The sequence below is a fragment of the Triturus cristatus genome, chromosome 5_1 (genome assembly GCF_964204655.1).
Source record: "Triturus cristatus chromosome 5_1, aTriCri1.1, whole genome shotgun sequence".
NCBI lineage: Eukaryota > Metazoa > Chordata > Amphibia > Caudata > Salamandridae > Triturus > Triturus cristatus.
The window spans coordinates 169,229,686-169,248,192 of NC_140587.1; the positions used below are offsets into that span (position 1 = coordinate 169,229,686).

At 45.6% G+C, this 18,507-nt stretch overlaps 1 long non-coding RNA gene across 1 annotated transcript in view; it reads right to left on the minus strand.

Moving 5' to 3' along the window:
* Positions 1 to 7,531: 7,531 nt before the first annotated feature.
* The window catches only part of LOC146830561 (uncharacterized), a 169,313-nt gene continuing 158,337 nt past the window's right edge, over positions 7,532 to 18,507 (minus strand). The window contains exon 4 of the long non-coding RNA XR_014961445.1: positions 7,532 to 7,737. This is a non-coding gene — a long non-coding RNA (uncharacterized LOC146830561). The remainder of the gene's footprint in view (positions 7,738 to 18,507) is intronic.

The following is an 18,507-nucleotide window of genomic DNA, read 5'->3' on the forward strand; positions in this document are numbered from 1 at the left end:
CAAATTATGGCAGCAATCTCATATAAGAGCTCTGATATAGCTTCTCTGATTATGCCATAGTAGTGTTTGAATAGTTGCAATCCCCTTATGTTGCCACGTTTCTGCAAATCTACATACTGGGGCTGAAGGAAGTGGTTAGCAATAGTTGCAGGAGTAGAATGCCCTTTTGAGTCTGTGCACACCTACTAACTTGCATGTTTTAAGGGGTTTCAACAACTCTTCTCTAATCTTTTCCCATACTGAGAATGGTTGGAAATTTACTCCTGACAGTGGCAGACTTGAAACTTCTTCCAGGGCTGGAAAAAAGTGGTTGTAGGAAAAGTGATCTTGAAAACATTCAGATTTTCACATGAGCAAATCTACACCTGCATATTTTCTCATGCTAAAATGCAGTTCACAAATATTTTCTGAGAGTACTACTTCTTGGGCTACTTCTGTAAATTCTTGTGAATTCATGGAAACTGTACATATACAGTTAATGCAAGGATATATACCATGGATGCACTTTTGAGACTTTCTTTAATATTTGGGCCTCTAATTCGGCCTGGCGTTAACCATGACCTTTTGGTTTTTTTAAATTATGTCTCTCCCTGTCTATCAGCTGGCGTCTCCAAGTGACAGTATTCTGCTCTTTTTGAAGGAGCATATTGGCACACAAAGTAGTTTTGTTCAGTGCCCAGAACCGCTGTGGCAATGTGTGCTGAGACCAACATTTTTTTTTTCTTTCTTTTGCCAATGCTGTTAGAATGGTGAGGGCCCAGCAGCTCCCACACTGATAACGTTTTACAAAACCATGCCTAAACAAGTCACGCCTTGACAAAACCAAAAGGCTGACCACCAATTTCAGACCCACTAGCTTTGCCAGTGCTGGTTTATTTTTGTTTCCCCTATTCGTATTTAAACTGGTTACACTGGTATGTCCATTCTGAATATTTTTGGGAAATACTAGCATACATCAACATGTTACTAAATGATGCTGCAAAGATACAGTACCTAAAATCTTACAGTAGTTTAGATTGTTTTTTTTCCTTACATGCATTTTTTGTGAAAATTTTATTTTGAAAGCAAAGAATCCTCACTTCTGCAAATATTTGCATATAAGCAGAGCATTATGGGTGCATTATACAGAGCCTCATATGACTAAACTTTGAAAATGTGTGTACACATTTATACTGGAACCACCGTCAGTAGTGCAGGCTGAGCTTACAACTTTTACTTTTAGTGCCCATCCAAATAATAAAGGCTTTTCATTAATGAACAATAAATATAAGTTTGAACAGCATTAACACATGGACACACATATTATCTTAATTGTAGAGAATGCCCCTCCCTGATCAATAATGTGGAAGTGTAAACTGTCAGCCAAAGGGTTTGTGCTGCAGGGTGTTGGGCCTACTTGTCCCAAGGACAAAGTACACATGAAAACGTGTTGCCCTTGACCCCAAACAGTATGTCCTGGGCGTCGGACTATAGAAATTCCACATCCCTGTTGATGGGCATGTCCGTCTAGGAGGGCTTGGAGGCTGCTGCAGTGGGGGTAAGGGTGGACTGGCCCGCACGCTGGCTTCCAGACCCACGAGATTGCTGGATCCCATGTCTGCGGCCACGCAGAGGCTGGGCAGCTTGTGTGAACGGGTGGCTAGACTGGGCCAGACGTGGTGGGGTGCTGCTTCCGTAGCCACGAAAGGGACGAAAGGCAGACTCCAGTAGATAGGAAGACGCAGAGAGGCCCAAGGATCTTGCCATAGCTTGAGAATGCTTGAAGCGCTCCAGCACCAAATCTGCCTTGTCACCAAAAAGGCGACGTCCATCGAAGGGCATGGTTGCTTGGACATCCCCCGAAAAGCCAGATGTTCTAAACCAGGTGTAGTGCTGAAGGGCTACCGACGTGGCAATCGTTTTGCAGAGTGACTTGGTGGTATCCTGTCCACATTGAATAGTGAATTTTGCTGGGTCTATCCCAACTGCCACCGCTTGGGAGTGAACGGCCTGGCCCTCTTCTAGACACTGAGGCAGCACTTGCACAACCGTATCCCAGATTGTATGGGAGTATCAACCCAATAGGTACGCAGTATTCACGGACTGCAGTGACAAGCTGGAGGAAGAGAAATGCACTTCTCAAGATGTCTCCAGCTTCTTGGATTCACTGTCTGGGGGAGCAGAAGGGAATGCGCCATTGGAGAAAGAGGCTTGGACCACCAAGCTCTCAGTGAAATGATGTTGGGTGAGGAAAAGTGGGTTGCACAGGGACAGGCGGTGGCGGCGGGCAATCGCCTGTTCCACAGGAGCCCCTGTACTGGGCTTGGACCAAGTGCCGAGAAGGACATCAGTGAGGGCCTTGTTGAAGGGCAAGAGGGGTTCAGAGCTGGTTGCCGCAGCCTGAAGCACCTCTGTCAGGAGGTTAGTCCTGACCGCCACTGAAGAACGCTTGAGGCCTCAGGCGTCTGCTGCCGTCCGCACCACCACAGCGTAGGATGCTCTCTCCTCCGTAGTCACGGTATGGGGAGAAAGCATGCCAAGGTCTGGAGAACTGTCCAGACCACTGGTGTCACCCAGGTCCTCTCTCAAGTCCGGCTCTTCAAGCTGGTCTGCTAAAGGGTCAGATGACCCCTCCAAGTCCTCATCACCACCCTCTGGGCTACTTGGAATACCAGAGATGAACAGGGGAACAAAAGTACCCTCCGGTGTAGCGTTAGACGTCGGTCCGGCTCCATCTCGGGGATGGGGATGGCGTCTGCTGTGGGCACGGCCGATGCAGGGGGAGTCATCATCGTGCTCCGTGCCGGGGATGGTCAAGTAAGATTGACCGGCGTCAATTCGAATCCAGGCGTGGATCAACGGGGGCCCTTCGGCGCCAAAGCAGCTGGTATCAAAGACCCAAGACCCCCGACCGGCTCCGCGGGGACCGAAGGCACACTGGCAGATTTGGGCTGCCCAAAGATATGATGGAGGGCTTTGTAAAACATACGAAGTTTGGCAGGGGATCCCTCGTCCCGTCAGCTGACCGACGGGGAGAAGGTGAAGAACGCTGGTGCTTCTTCGCCTTCTTCTTGTGCTTCGACTTATCCGAGGACTTCGAAGACTTAAAAAAGGGATGAAGTGTGGGGGCTCCATGACTGGTCTCGAGACCTTCCCCTTGAACGAGACCAGGAGCGAAGCAGAGCCGGCCCTCGAAGAGCTTTCAAGACGGCTCCCGCCGGAGAACGACTTCGGGTCGCGGTCGCGCTCCAGACACCAAAGGCACACAAGGTGCAGGTCCGTTCAGTGTCAGAGTGTCACAATGGAAGTCTTTCTCCTCTGCCTACCTCTCCCCACTCAAACTTATGTTTCTTTCCCCTAACCTTGTACAAAGAGGCAAAAATCTGACTCACATGAGGGATATGCAGTCTCCAAAAACCAAACAATCCAATTAATCTCTGAGCTTGCTTCCTCTTTCGTGACACAGCAAATTCTTTAGTCTTTTGTTTCACTTGTGGCACCACCTCTCTGTGTCCCTGATGCCACTGGATACCCAAAAATGTCACACTTTGAGAGGGTCAATGTACCTTGGCGGGATTTATCTACCACCCTTTATTCTGCAAGTGCTCCATAATCCCGTCCAGCTGGATCTGCACTTGTGTCTCTCACTGTATCATCACATCATCAATGTAATGGTAAAGCTGCACCCCTGGAATGACTGGTACCTCGTCCAAGTGCTCCACCCCAGTCGGTGACAGATGGTAAGACAATGCAAATACCCCATAGGGAGTTTTTGAAATGTAAATTGCCTACCATTCGAGAAGGCAAATTGTTCTTGGTTCTCGGGGCTATCGATATAGAGAAAAAAGTATTGGCAATGTCAATAGTCGCATACCACGTTCCAGTGTATTTCTGTATTATCTCAATTAAAGTAATCGTATCTGGGACAGCGGCAGTCAGAGGAGTTTGCTTGTTCAATTCGGGATAATCAACTGCCATTCGCCAACTATTATCACTTTTGCGCACGTGCCACACATGGTGATTCCAGGCGGTAGTGATTGGAATCACCACACCGGCCTCCATCAAGTCTCGTATGGTCTGACTGATCGCCTCATGCCCTCCTGGAATTCTGTACTGTTTCATATGAATTATCTTTGTAGCTTTGGGCACCTTCACTGCAGGAATCTTTAAAGGGTCCACTCTCATGGTGGCAACTAAGATGTACCTTTTTAGTGCAAACTGATAACATCCATCCTCTAAATACAAAGTCATGCCTTTTAAAATGTCTATTCCAATAATGTACTCAAGAATGGGCACTATCAAAACAGTGTATTCTCTTTTTGGCAGACTCCCACTTCTCATGTAGAATGCAGTTTGCACTGCTGGTGTTTCCTTTCCACCCAGACCTGTAATTGTAAAATACTGTCCTTTAAACTTTTTGGCATTTCCATGTAAAGAGCCCTCCACTCCTGTATCCACTAGGGCTTGCACATTCTGGATGTTCCCATTATTCCAATAAATCACAACCCTAACGTGGGGTCTTTAATCCTTGCAAGCCTACCCCTGCATGGGAGTCTGGCCGCTTCCCTAATCAAACTTTGCCCTGTGCATTATTGCCCATGTTACATCCGGATAAACTCTGATAATCTTCAGGAAACTCCTCATCTCTGCCCCACTGCTGCTCCTGTCCTCACCTGCCCAAGCGTTACTCATACCTCTCCGCCCTTCATGCAGGGCTCTCTCTCTTTTTCCTTGCAGGGCTCCCTCTCCATTACCTCTTTCTTTCTGTCCTTCTCTTCTCTCTCCTCCTCAACCTCTGTAAACTCCTGTTTCTGATTCGACTGCTTATTATTATTCTTATTCAGCTTTCTACTTCATTCCTTTCTATCCAGCCCTTGCCTCCGATACATCTCCCACATACTCTTGGTATCAATGCCATCAATTTCTTCCATTGACACCCCGTCTTTTAACAATGCCATAAACAGGTCTCTCTTGGACACACTATTATTATCAGTACAAGTTTCAAATTGGGAGGACCTCGCAGCTTTGTTCCACTCCTCCAACTCACCCAATCCATGTACTGCCTCAATTAGCTGAGACAAGGGATAGGCCGGTTTGATTAATCAACAACGTTATTTTAACATGTTTGTAGGCTGGGGGACTAAACAAATCTTATTTGGCACCAATGTTTTTAGCAATCCATTAATCAAATCATGGAAGTACCTATAAGAATTGTAATCTTTATTATATCCCCTTTCATTCTCTGCATTGCATTCCTTAATGTACACCAGGGCTTATCAGTTGATGGCCAATCTGACTCAGTTCCTACACTCATCTTGCACTACAAGGTCATTGCTTAGTATACAAAACTTTGCTGCATCTCCATGATCTAAATGCACTCCATGCGCCCCTAGATCGAACAAGCTCACCATCCATGCAATCAATGTGTCACCTGACCTCTGTAGGAATCTATCTATGATGTCACTAATCTCCTGCTGTATGAAATCCTTCAAAGAGTTTAGCACAACCGCCTGTGGATTGTGTGTATTTTGCTCTATCTTTCACTGGCATATCGGCTGTGCCCGGATGATTTTCTGACCCTCTGTCTCATTCTGACTAACATCTTAAACTTACTCTCCCCCAGATTCTGACGAGAACTCCAATGAGGCCCATGTGTTACCATCCCACTACTCCAGATTTCAGACTAAACCAGCCTTAGCAATAGCCAAAGGCACCTTCCTTTTGTTAACCCTTCACCTCCGCTTTTTCCATTTATAGTGTGTTACACGTATCGCTGTCTTTTCAACCACAAGCTGGTAAGTTTCCAACTTACCTTGCAGCAATTTATTCTGACATGACAGCATTACAGAAGTATTCTTGACTTACACTAATTGTTTTACCATTGCTCCACACCTTTTCTAGATGAATACATTTTTCTGGCATTTTCCTATAAGCATTTAAGAGGATCCAGCCTCCTCGACCAAAAGTACGAAACTCTTTCCCTTTTTCAATAGCACTTTTTGTAAGCAAATGAGTACATCTTCTAGCTATGCAGCAGACATACACGCACTCCAACCCTCACTCAGCCCAGCACAATGCGACCACTCATGAGCAAGCTGACCATTTGGAACTAATTCCCATCCTCGTATTTCATTTGATATCTGGAAACCTACTTTGTCCATTTTTGTTTTCCTGCCAATCATTCTGCCCCTTTCACTTCAAATCCTGCGAGTGATGCCACAATGTCTTGTTTCTCTTCCGAACACCCGAGCAAGACTTCAAAACACCAGGATACAACGTGAACACTTTTCAAAATAGGACTCTACACCCCTTTAGAATATCAAGGTACTACATAAGCAGAGCTCAACCCTCATTTACCAAGTAAAGGGAAATATTTATTGCAGCAAGTTGCTATATATCACATAGCAATAATGCACATGTAATATAAATGCTTATAGTAAATGTAGATACACAAGAATAAATGCATATAAAGATAGCTGCATATACACAATAGTGTAATTAAAACTTGGAATACATCACCGGCTGTCTGGTTAGCATCATCTCTGCCAGCATGACTGGGGAACCTGTTGACAGTCTAAGGCATGAAGATCTCCAACCAGGCACAATTGCCCTGGGAAGTGCGTCTACTCTGTAGGAGAGTTCCTGTCAAAGCGGCAAAAGATCTCCACCATTATACTCTTGCTAACACAGAGAGAGGCTTCTAGAAGCTCCCCCTCCATTTATTTGCACTGTAGGTGCTGGCTGCACTCTCTGTGTCGCGGTCACTAAACAGAACCAGGCATGAGAGCAGAGGCAGATTGTCACTTTGTCATCCTTGGCCTTAGCAGCTTATCTCTACCGCTCAGTGAAGAGAAAAATATAAACATTTTCAGTGTGTGCGCAAGTAACCTGGGGGCCTGCCTGCATTCTCAGCTGAAAGGCAGAGTCAGAAAGAGACAAGATGATACCGTGAATTAAAGCAACATGGAGTCAATGATCACCACATGATCTCACAATATATATCAATGCCTGTAGCACTACAGAGGGTCAGTAAGGATAGAGTCTCTACCAGATAAAGTATTACCAAAGAAAAGTAACTTGTTCATCTGATAAAGGGTTCTAGCCTAGATTCATTACCTTAGAATAGATACCCAAGCAATACCTTACCGGAGGCAGGTCTGTGAACTCGATTAACACCAGAAAATCCTGCAGGACCGATGGACCAAAATGCATGTCCCGAAGGACCTAACTGTCCAGACAGTAGTGCTTAGTATCGTGTGCAAGAAAGTCCACGTTGCAGCCTGACAGATGTCAAAGACCAGAAATCGAGCCAACACACTTGGCTCGGGTGGAATGTGTTATATCCTGTCAATGTACAAGCCAGCAAGTTTTTTAGTTTTTTACCTTCTATTTATTTTTGATGCAACATTGGTACTATGAACATTTGGCACGACGGTTGTGTATATTTGACATCCCTCTTGCACATTACCTTGTCCTTGGAGACGCGTGGAGCTGCTGAGAGATCTACTATTAAGTTGCCCTTTCTGTGCAGCTCCTGAACTGCTTTGGGACGCTTCGCAGCACGTTCCAATTGACAGCCACCTGGTGCGGTCGTGATTGCGTGCCACCATCTTGAGTTTGGCCACAGCACTCAACAAGCTTGGCAGCACTTTATGCCATTCGACGCCTTTCACTCATGAGTGCGGGTAATAAGGACGGAAGTTTAAGCAGACCGGGCACGTCTCAGGTTCACGATGTACTGCTGATCCGCACTGCATTCTGAAGAAAAGAAACAATGAGGTAATGTAACAGTATCTGGTGGTCACCTTTTTCAATGTTTGACACTGGAGTTGCTTTTTGATTCAGACAGCTCAGTAACAAGCACTTTTGGCATTTACCAAAGGATGCGGCTTAAAATGTCTGTTCTTTTCACATGACTTCATTCTAGCTAACAGCTATATATTGTTGACTTTTCCCCATTACTTTCTTTTATGGGTCAATACACTTGGGAGAATAATACAAATAAAAAAAACATTATACGTAAGATGGGCCATTGTGTCATGTCACGGGTGAGAGGTTGCTCACTGGCAAAGGGTTTTCGCTATTTTTGGTCTTGGTCTAATTAACTTGCCATGTTCTGTATGTCTCTTTCTCCTCTGACAAATCTTTTACTGGTCTGTCGGGTAGTTTAGTGTGTAGGTTTTTCTCCGAACCTTGTACTACACGCGCCACACTACATGGCCACACTTCATTTTGGTGTTTCGGTCTCATGTTTATTGCTTCATGTTTATAATGTCCGTGTGGACGTTATCCTTACATTATGTATTTGTTCTAGCAACACATAGCTATATAGCATGTTCCATATCCTACATAGGAATGTTTTATGGGTATTGTTCTCCCCATTTTCTTATGTTTTATGTTCTTACCCATCCTTACATGAGGGTGGTCTCAAGTTTTATTGGGTGGTGGTCTTCCATCTTTAGGTTTGTAGTTCCGCACATTTCCTGGAAGGATCCACATTTGTATGCGCGTTGAACGTTATCGATCCCTTACACATGGGATTCAACTATGGGGTTTTTGCTTGCTTATTTTTGTGTGGTGTGTTGCTTGGGTACCCTTACACTGGGGACTTAAAGTTTTATATGTTTTAGTGGTTGTTGACGTGCATTTCTTGGTCTTATGGTACCCACCTTTACGTCAGGGGATGGCTGTATGGGTGTATTTTGCATTACTTATATTGCACGTTTCACTCCATTACATGAAGGACAGGCATGGGTCTTAGTCCCATTTCTATAGTGCACGTCAAATCCTTACATGAAGTATTTTCTACTTGGGTTATAGTCCCACTTACATTATTGCCTCGACCCATACACAGGATATGTCTTTATGGGGTACAGTCCCATTTCGGCTAGTTTTTTACCCTTACATGAGGGGTGGCTCAATGAGTGTCAGTCCCATTTACATGGCTTACATTAAAAACCCCAACGGGAGGGATGGCATTATGGGTTACAGTCCCATGTCTGCAGTATTTTACCATTACAATTGGGGTGTCAAGATGGGTTTTAGTCCCATTTTCCAGAGCATACATTTCTATTGTACATTTCTATTCGTTACGTGAGGATTTCTGTCTACACTTTTTGTTCCCTATGGATTAGGGATTGAATTCTCAGGGTGCGTGTCACCCGTTGTCAAATGTTACTTTAAAAAAAAAAAAAGTTTTCATTAAGGGGGAGGATGGGTGATATTTCTTGTGTATATATTTATTTATCCTCTCTGGTTTCTTAATTGTTCAGAGTCTCTCGAGATGTTGTATTTTACTTTGCATCCTTGAGTTTTGAACTATTTTCTACATGTGTACATTTTTGTGTATAGTTGTTTCCACATACCATTCTTTATTTTAGTTTCCATTTAAAAGGGGGAGGATATGTTATATCCTGTCAATGTACAAATGTTACTCCTATCCTAACTAGTTTCTAGCTGCTCAGCAAGTGTGAGTGTTCGGAGTGGAATGTTGGTGTGATAAAGATGCATGGAATCTTTGGGGTGCCTGTGTGGTGAGGTTGGACAGTTGAAGATGGAATGAGCAGCAGGCAGGCTGCTCCTGGTGGGGCTGCCATACATGCATACAAACCTGTAACCAAGAGTTAATAAAGACACTGCAAAGATACAACTCGGCTACGTCTGGTACATCACAACATAATGAGCATCCAAACCCTCTGAAGGTTGTTTCTTGGCCAATGAGTAGCAGATCTGTATGCAGCATATAATCCATAGAGAGATAGTTCTTTTCTGCTTTGTCTTCCCTTTTTTAGCTTTGATAAATCCCACGAAGAGTTGATGGTCCACCAGGAACGGTTTTGTGCAGTCAAAGTAGCACAACAGCACTCATTTTGGGTCCGGACAGAGCAGTCTTTCCTGTTCCTTAGAGGCATGAGGTGGAGCATAAAAAGAAAGCAAAATGATGGACTGGCCTATGTGAAATAGGGTAAACTACTTAGACAAGAAGGATGCTCGGGTCCAAAGGACCAATTTGTCTGTGGAAGAGATGTATGGAGGCTGGGATGGCAGCGCCTGCAGTTTACCTACACTCTGGACAGATGTAATTGCCACCAGAAACATAGTCTTGATGGTTAGAAGCCTAAGAGGGCAGGTAATAAAGTCGCTAAAGGAGAGCACACATTAGAAAAGTAAGAACCAAGTTAAGGTCCTTTGAGGCATAACGAAGGAAGCTGGAGGAAATAGGTGTTGCAAACCTTTAAGAAACCTATTTCTATACACGGCCTCCACTGGCAGAGACCTGAACTTCCCTGTGCACTTTCTTGATGCAGTTCCTCTCCCTCGCTTGTCTCCCATTAAATCCAGCATGCTCAATGAGATGGGGGGAAAAGCGTCGTCTAGACAGGCGCTGGGAAAAGCTCCCTGCCCAGATGGTTTTCACATTAAATATAACATTACACTCCGTGAGACACTCACTCCCCACCTCCTGGCTCTTAAAATGTGCCACATCGGTGCCTTCCCTCTGGATCTGGACTCTGCCACCGTAGTAGTAATTCCTAAGACATAGCCTCCCTCCACATCATAATTGGACTATCGCCCGATACCACTCCTGAATGGAGAGGTCAAACTTTTCACCACTATGCTGGCTGCCTGACTCAAGCAGGTTCTGGGCACGTGGATTCATCCGGACCAATGCAGCTTTATGCCGGCCCGCAGAACGAGACACTGCCTTCGATGGCTACATGTGGCTTTGGCCCACCGCAATCACTTACCCCATGATCCTGCCTCACTATCAATTGATTTTGGAAAGGCCTTCGATACGGTGGATTGGAGATACCTCCAACTGGTGCTGACTCGAGTCGTCGGCACTAGATTTCGTGGTATGGTTAGCACTCTTTATTCCAATCCTACTGCTTTGGCCCACCTTATTTGTGCAGTTGCCCACTTTCGTGGATTAAATTTGGGTGATGGCCAGGAGGACAGCAAAGCTCAGAATGTGGACAACGACCTCCTGTACCTTCTGGACCCCGCCTTGATTGGTCCCCGCTGTCTTCATTTATTTAAATGCTTTGAAGAGCTTCAGGTCTCAAGATGAATCCCTCTAAGTCTGTACTGTCCCGCTTAGCCCTGGCTAGAGACTGTTTTGATTGGCAGACAAACATCCCTCTTTGTCGGCTCAGTTTTAAGTATTTAGGCATCTGGGTTACTTTGAACTAGGAACTCACCTGGACCCTTAATTTCTAAACCCTAATCCGCAAAGCCATATCCGATCTTTTTAGATGGCAATCGTTTCCCCTAAATGCTATGGGACGTATAGCTTTGTACAAACTGATTCTCCTGCCACGGTTCCTCTATATTTTCCAGAATCTACCACTTCACCGGTCTCGGATGTGGTTCTGAGCTTTGGATGGGATGGCCACAACGTTCCTGTGGAGGAGATCCCGACCCTGGCTTGCCTTCACGCACTGTCAACGGGGTAACTATGATGGGGACTTGGAGATGACCTAATTTTATTATCTGACCTCTCATCTCCTTTTGATTCACGATTGGTTTAATGGGGGTGGCCTGATCCTGCTTACTGACTAGAGTTGTCCCTCCGGGGCTTTTTCTCACCTACAGGCCCTGATTTACGGATCTCCAATCCCGAGCTCCATGTCTCAAGTATCTAGTATGATCTTCTTGGCCTGGAGGGCTGTGCCTCAGCATATGCAATGGGACGCCAAGCTTACTCAGCAGACACCCCTCTGGCATGACACTTGGTTGAGGTAAGTGGCATGTCAGCTTTTCAGACCGAGGATCAAATCGGCATCACCCAACTGGGGGACATCTGGTCAGGGACACAAATTCGCTTTATACATATCTTCAACAATGACACGCTCTACATACTTATACCTTGAAGTTTAGGGAGGGAGTTTAGTCCCCTTGAAGCCAAGCTTCTTATGGGAAATCTCAGTTGCAGTGGTATCTCCCAGATTTACTGTACCTTGATCATCAATTCGTCCGGTACACTACAGCATCTTAGGACCTGGTAGGAGGGTTGGATAGGCCCCACTGAGGATGAGGACTGGTATGATGCTCTGATGGCCCTTTGAGAGCTTACTACCTCCTCCTGACTGGGGCTGGTTCAAACTTATTATCTTTACTATGCCTACTTCTCCCAGGCTGAAATGCATCGGAAGGGCCTTTGATATAGTTTCCCTTATGCGCCCACTGAAACTTCAGGTTCCACTGCAGAGCCTGCTTATGCCAGCTGGCATACGTCACACGCAGGAAGCATGAGGCCAAGAAGCCTCAGAGTAAGTCCCACCAGAAATTCAAGATCGAGGCTGAAACATCTGTATCATAGCCGCACTATCCTGGACTCGCCATTCAGGAGTAGAAGTCTGAAAACGCACTGTGTCCAGAACAGCTGTGATATAAGGGAGCATCTGAGAATTGATCAGGTGTGACTTTGGCATGTGGATAGTGAATTCCAGCAAGTGTAGGATGTCTGCTGTAGTGTGGCAGGTGGGAGACGTCCGCCTGGGCGAGCCCCCTTCAACAGCCAGCCATCGACATAGAGAAAGACAGGCACACCTGATCTCCACAGATGAGCTGCAACCACCACCATCACCTTGGTCAACACACAGGGGGCTCCGGTAAGGTCAAAGGGGAACGCAGTGAACTGAAAGTGTTTGTAGCCTACCATGAACCGCAGTTAACGTTTGCGGGATGTGGACGTTTGCGCCCCGCAAGTCCAACGCTACCATTCAGTCGCGCAGGTCCAGTGCAGACAGGACTTGAGCAAGCGTGAGCATTTTGAATTTCTCCTTTGCAGGAACAAATTGAGAGGGGGCAGGTCTAGGAAAGGATAAAGGCCTATGCCCTTCTTAGGCACCACAAAGGAGCGGAATTAGCAAACACAACCTACATCTGATGCCATCACCCTCTCTATGGATCCATTGGCCAAGAGAGCCTCCACTTCCTTGCAGTGTAAGGAGACCTAGTTCTCCATCAGCCTGTTGCAAGTGGGTGGCATGGGTGGAGGGGTATTATTGAAGGGGAGGGAGTAGCTCCTTCAGACTATCTGGAGAACCCAGCGGTCGGATGTTATCAACCTCTAGTGGGGAAGGTGATGATGCATCCTGCCTCCCACAGGATGCCTATGATGGTCGGTGAGTAAAAGAGGCTTGGAGGCTGCGACTGATGGAGGGTGGTGAACTGGCCTGACCTCTGGCTACCTGACCCACAAAGTCTGTGGGTACTGCGTCCTCAGGCACACAGAGGCTGGGAAGCTTGCGTGCCATTATTGCTTGGGGGGCTCAGCTGGAAGCCCCTCTTGTGGCCACGAAAGGAATGAAAGGCGAAATGGGGTTTGAATGGGGCGATGGAAAAGCCCAAGGACCTGGCCGTAGCTCTGCTGTGCTTAAAGTGCTCTAGCATTGAGTCTGCCTAGTCTCTGAAAAAACGGACTCCATCAAAAGGCATGTCCATGAGCGAGGCCTGGACATCTCCCAAAAAGCCAGTGGTTCTGATCCAGATGTGGTGCCTAAGGACCACCAAGGATAAAACTGCTCTGCCTAGTGAGCTGGCCATATCTAATTCACAGCATATGGCGAATTTAGCGGTGTCCCTCCAGTCAGTGATAGCTTGAGAGAGAATAGCTCAAGCCTGCTCCAAGATCCTCGGCAAAACCTGAGCAACTGGGTCGCAGAGCAAATGGGAGTATCTGCCAAAATTGCATGCGGTATTCACCAATGGCAGTGTGAGGCTGACAGAAGAAAACATCTTCCCAAAATATCCAGCCTCTTGGATTTCCTGTCCGGTGGAGTAGTAGGGAATGCACCAGGGTTTACTCTGGAAGTGGAGGCTTAGAACATCAAGCTCTCCAGGGTGGGTTGTTGTGTGAGGAGGTTGGAGTCCCCGGGGACAGGGCAATGGTGGCGGATAATTCAAAGGATCCCCTGGCCAGAGTAAGACATTTGTGAGGGCTTCATTACATGGGAGAAGCGGTTCAGAAGGGCTGACTCCTAGCTGAAGCACCTCCGTTAAGAAGCTTATCGCCACGAAGGGCAGCTGAAGTTCTAGCACCTCTGCCACCCTCCTCACCACTACAGTAAATAAGGCTCCCTCCTCTGTAGCCACGGTAGGAATAGAGACCAAGCCAGTATCTGGAAAGGGGTCTAGTCCACTGGTATGTGCCAAATCATCACACTAGAACCTCAGTGATATCTAGGGGCTGGTATTTCTCAGGGACCAGTGGCCCCTCCTAGTTATGCCCAAGTCCTTGCTTGTAGGAATAGAAAGTAGGCGCCAGCCAGAATGGAATGCCTCCAGCCAGCAATGCCTATCCGGCTATGTGCCGGAGTCAGGGATGAATTTGGGGACAGTATTTCTATCGGTAGGAACGTCAGAAGTAAGGCTGGCATGGGGAAGGTTGAGGTGGCTCAACTGGCAATAATCTCGGTCACTTCATGGATCCAAGGGGCCCTACTGGTGTTTGGCACCTCCAGAGCCCACAGGACCTCTTGGAGTTGAGGTGTGGGTCGCTCCGGTTACTGGAAACTCAGAGTTGCGGAGACGGCCTAGTAGCAGGCTCAACCGCAGAGCCAGGCCTTGAATGCTGACGCTCCCTTGTCTCATAAGATGACTTTGATGGACAGGCCTAGTGAAAGACCTCTTTGACTTCTTTTCCTTTTTGTACATTTGGGATTTACCCGAATGCCCACCTAAATTGGAGTGCAACGACAAGCATTTGGGACCTTCCCCTCGACTGGGTTGGAGACTTTTGCGGCATTGCAATTCGAGCGGCAAAGAAGTTTAAGGGAGCGCTTCCTCAAGGCCTTGGGGTGCATGGTGCAACAATCGACACAAGTCTAGGCATCGTGGTTGCGCGCAAGACACCAGAGGTAGACAAGGTGTAAGTCTGTAACCGACAGTTACTGGAGACAGGCGCCACAAGGCTAAAAACCAGCCTTCCTCGCAGATATCCCTGCCACACCAGGAGACAATGTCTCAGAAAATGTTCGACAAAGGTCGAAAAAAAGGTAAGTCAAAATGATTTGGGGGGGGTTGCTCTTCTCCAGGTCTGCGCTGACTGGCGGGAGAAGAATATAACCGACGTTGACGAAGAGCACTGGGTGGCACCTATAAGGTACCGCACACATTACTTCAGGCGCAGACAATGCCACGCGGAGCCGAACGATGCTACCTACTGGCGCACAGGGGTACTGCTCACAAAAAATTCCCAGATCACTTGGGGATAATTATATGGCAAAGGAACGTGCGGATAGCATTCTGTTAGATTCTGTGGATTTTTGTAAAGTACATATTAAAGCACACTTAATCATCTTTCCACAATCAAACTTAAAATTCTATCAATTAGATGCGATTTAAAGTAGATGGGTGTAAAGTTGATTAGTCGGCTGACTTGCAACTTTGTACATTTTGTAAACTGTTCAAGCTTTGTGAAATGCAAAGCTTGTGAATTTCTTTAAAAAAAAAAAAAAATCTGTCCTAAGCTTGGAGCCATCCTCGCACACATCTTACCTGAGGTGGTGGATGTCTTGCCTCTACATTTAACATTTTTTGTTGGAAGATTTCCTACCTGGGACATTCTGCATCAGGAAATCATCATAAATAGAAGGTCCGAAGAAATAAACCTTACCTCAAGTAAAGTACATCTGATAAAGTGTGTTTCCTATTTCCACACTAAAGGTGAAGCTTTAATGTAACTCGCTAATAACTTAAAATAAATGTACAAAAAGCTTGGAGCATATCGATCAAGGATAACTTGGGAGCTTAGGGCCTAATTTATACTTTGAAAGGTGGCCCAGTTTTCATCCAGGAAGACGGAGTAAAATGCTTCATCGCTCTGACAGCTGTGCTGCCTGCCAAATTCAGATATAACTGTCAAACTGTCAGTCATTTCTAAAGCACTGTCAGGAACCACTGTCACAGCGGTTCCTGTCATTGCTGTTTACAGTTTGGTGCAGGGCTCTGTCAACATGATGGAGTCCTGCATCAAACTGTTTTGTCTTATTTTCAAAAATAAAATTCTAAAGTGGCGTTTTCTTTATAAAAAATAAATAAAATGCCCCCCTCCCTATGGAAAAGGGAGCATGTAGCAGTTGCCACTGCCCCTTTCCATCAGGGTTTTCCTGGTGGGGACAGGACGTGAAAACTGACATCTAATTCTGCCCATTTAAATTAAGTGGGTAGAATTAAAGGTCTGCCTCTGATGGTCCTTACTCCCCAGGACAGTTGGAAGGGTTTAATCATGGCAGAAACAAAGTAGTCTCCGCTGTGATTAAACCTAAGGTCCACATGCTTATAAATTTGGTGCTTGTACACTCCATCGCTGTTGCAACAGAGTACACATTCCTCCAAGATATAAATCAGGCCCTTGGTGCCATACAGGGTGTTTTAGATCTGTAAACAGCAGTGAAAACTAAACAGAATTGAAATGTTATTGTACAGGGGTACATAAGGTAACAGTACATAAGGTGGAGACAAAAGATAGTTCAGTTACACTTGATGAAAAGCACCAGTCAAAAGCGTATGAACTTGAAGCAGGCTCTGAAATTGGCATATACAACTCATAGTTACAGGCATGCTGTGCAAAAGCTGCTGCACAAAAAGAGACCACCCTCAGACATCTGCCAGTAAACAGGTAGGCATGGTAACAGGTAGATGTTTGTGTGACCTTTGGATGGGTCCATTTGAGGCCTTTGGCCTGGCCGAGGACATTAGGTCCATTTCCAGTTAGACGAGTTGTAGATGGGCAGGCAGCAGCAATGCATCTACAGTTCTGATCAAAGTGGTGGTATACTTGAATGATCCTGCACTATGATAACCTCTGTCTTAGATTGTGCTTGCATAGCACCTCCCATAAGGATGCTACAAAGCCTTATTTTATTTTCAACGGTGTGCGTAGGGATAAAAAATATCCAGGAATTTGCTCTGAAAATATCCAATGTTTCTTTATTGTTCAAAATTCAACAGTTCATAAACAGGGAATTTAAGCCAACGAGTTTCGTTCTCATGGAGAACTTCATCAGGGCTTCTCAAAGAAAACCCTTCTTGAGGGAGAGAACATATAGGTTCTCAAAGATCTTTAAGAATTCGGTGATGTTCTATGACGAACTTGAGATAGGGAACCTGAAGAACAAACGTATTTCAACTAAAATTGTAGTCCTGAGTTTTTGCTACAAAGCCCTTCACGTCAGAATTATGACCATTCGCATCTCTTTCACATGCAGTAGACTCCTTGAATAGCTTCCCTAAGGTGGAACCCTCTTTGAGCCTAAAACTGCTTGGACAAGCATGCACTTTTTAGACTGGTGAATGAAGAAAGCGTAAAAGCCTGCCATGTGTACTAGAAATGGAAATATTTACTTGCAGAGAAATTGTTGTGCATTACTACGGGTCCAGGTAGAAGTCAAGCCTCATATAATGAAACAGCTAAGAGAATAACATATTTAAATGTACACTGGAAGGCCAAATCACCGCCATTAAAGAACTCTAACTTCTCAGTAGGTTGTACTTTACAGAGCATGTAGTAGAGTAATGGTTAGACCTTAATTGGAAATTTTGGATCTTACACCAAGATCCTTTTTAGAACATATGTAATAATTTGCGCATTGAAATCACATTGGCCTTGGTATATTGGCCAAAACATAAACTATAAATTCCACTTAAGATCTCCAATTACCTTCTTTCCACATGTATCCAACTCTTATTTTCATCCTTTAGGCTCGGTTACTTTCTCTCCCCTTCTCCTAAACTCTGTGCCCACTGCCTCTTTCAACCTCTTCCCCACAACCCCTTTCAGGTTGCTGCAGCACCTACTCTTCCTGGTTGCAGCTGCACCTATCTTCCCTTTCTTGTCTCTCCTGCTTTTTCAATTTACTCTCCTTTATGTCTCTCTCTTTCTCCTCTCTTCTTCTAGAACCTTTTCCCTCTATCTTCTTTGTACTTATCTGTATTTCCTTCTCTCTCCAGCCCTCTTCTCCATAGACCATGTATGGCAAAAGAAACCTTCTCTTGGGTGTGAATAGCCAACAGCAGAAGCAACCGCCGTTCTTTTAACCACTATGCCTTCTGAAATGGAAATGTCCCATACGATCCTGGACAAAGACGTTGGTGCATTGTGGCCTTCTTATCCTAGCCCTCATAGCTTGTTGTCCATTTTTGTTGCACAGGACATCAGGCTGCATGGATTTGCAACAATTTGGTGGGTGTGTTTTAACTGTTTAAGGGCAGAGGACGAGCAATTGTCGTCCCCCGCGCTACCTTCGCAGTGCAGTGGACTTCAATGGGTTGTCCACAGTACTGGAAAAGAAAATGCTTATGATAAAAATACAGGAAACATTTTTTTTCCCAAACTCAAAGTTGGGATGCGAGAAAAATGCTTCTCTTCAGTCCACAGTTTGATTTTTATTTTGCTATACTGCGGAGTAATCTGTGCACGCCGACGTCACAGCAAAACAAAAACATAAAACTAAAGTGAAAGCAGACCGCGAGGAACTACAAATTTACTACCACACGACATTACTCCTGGTAACAATAGTA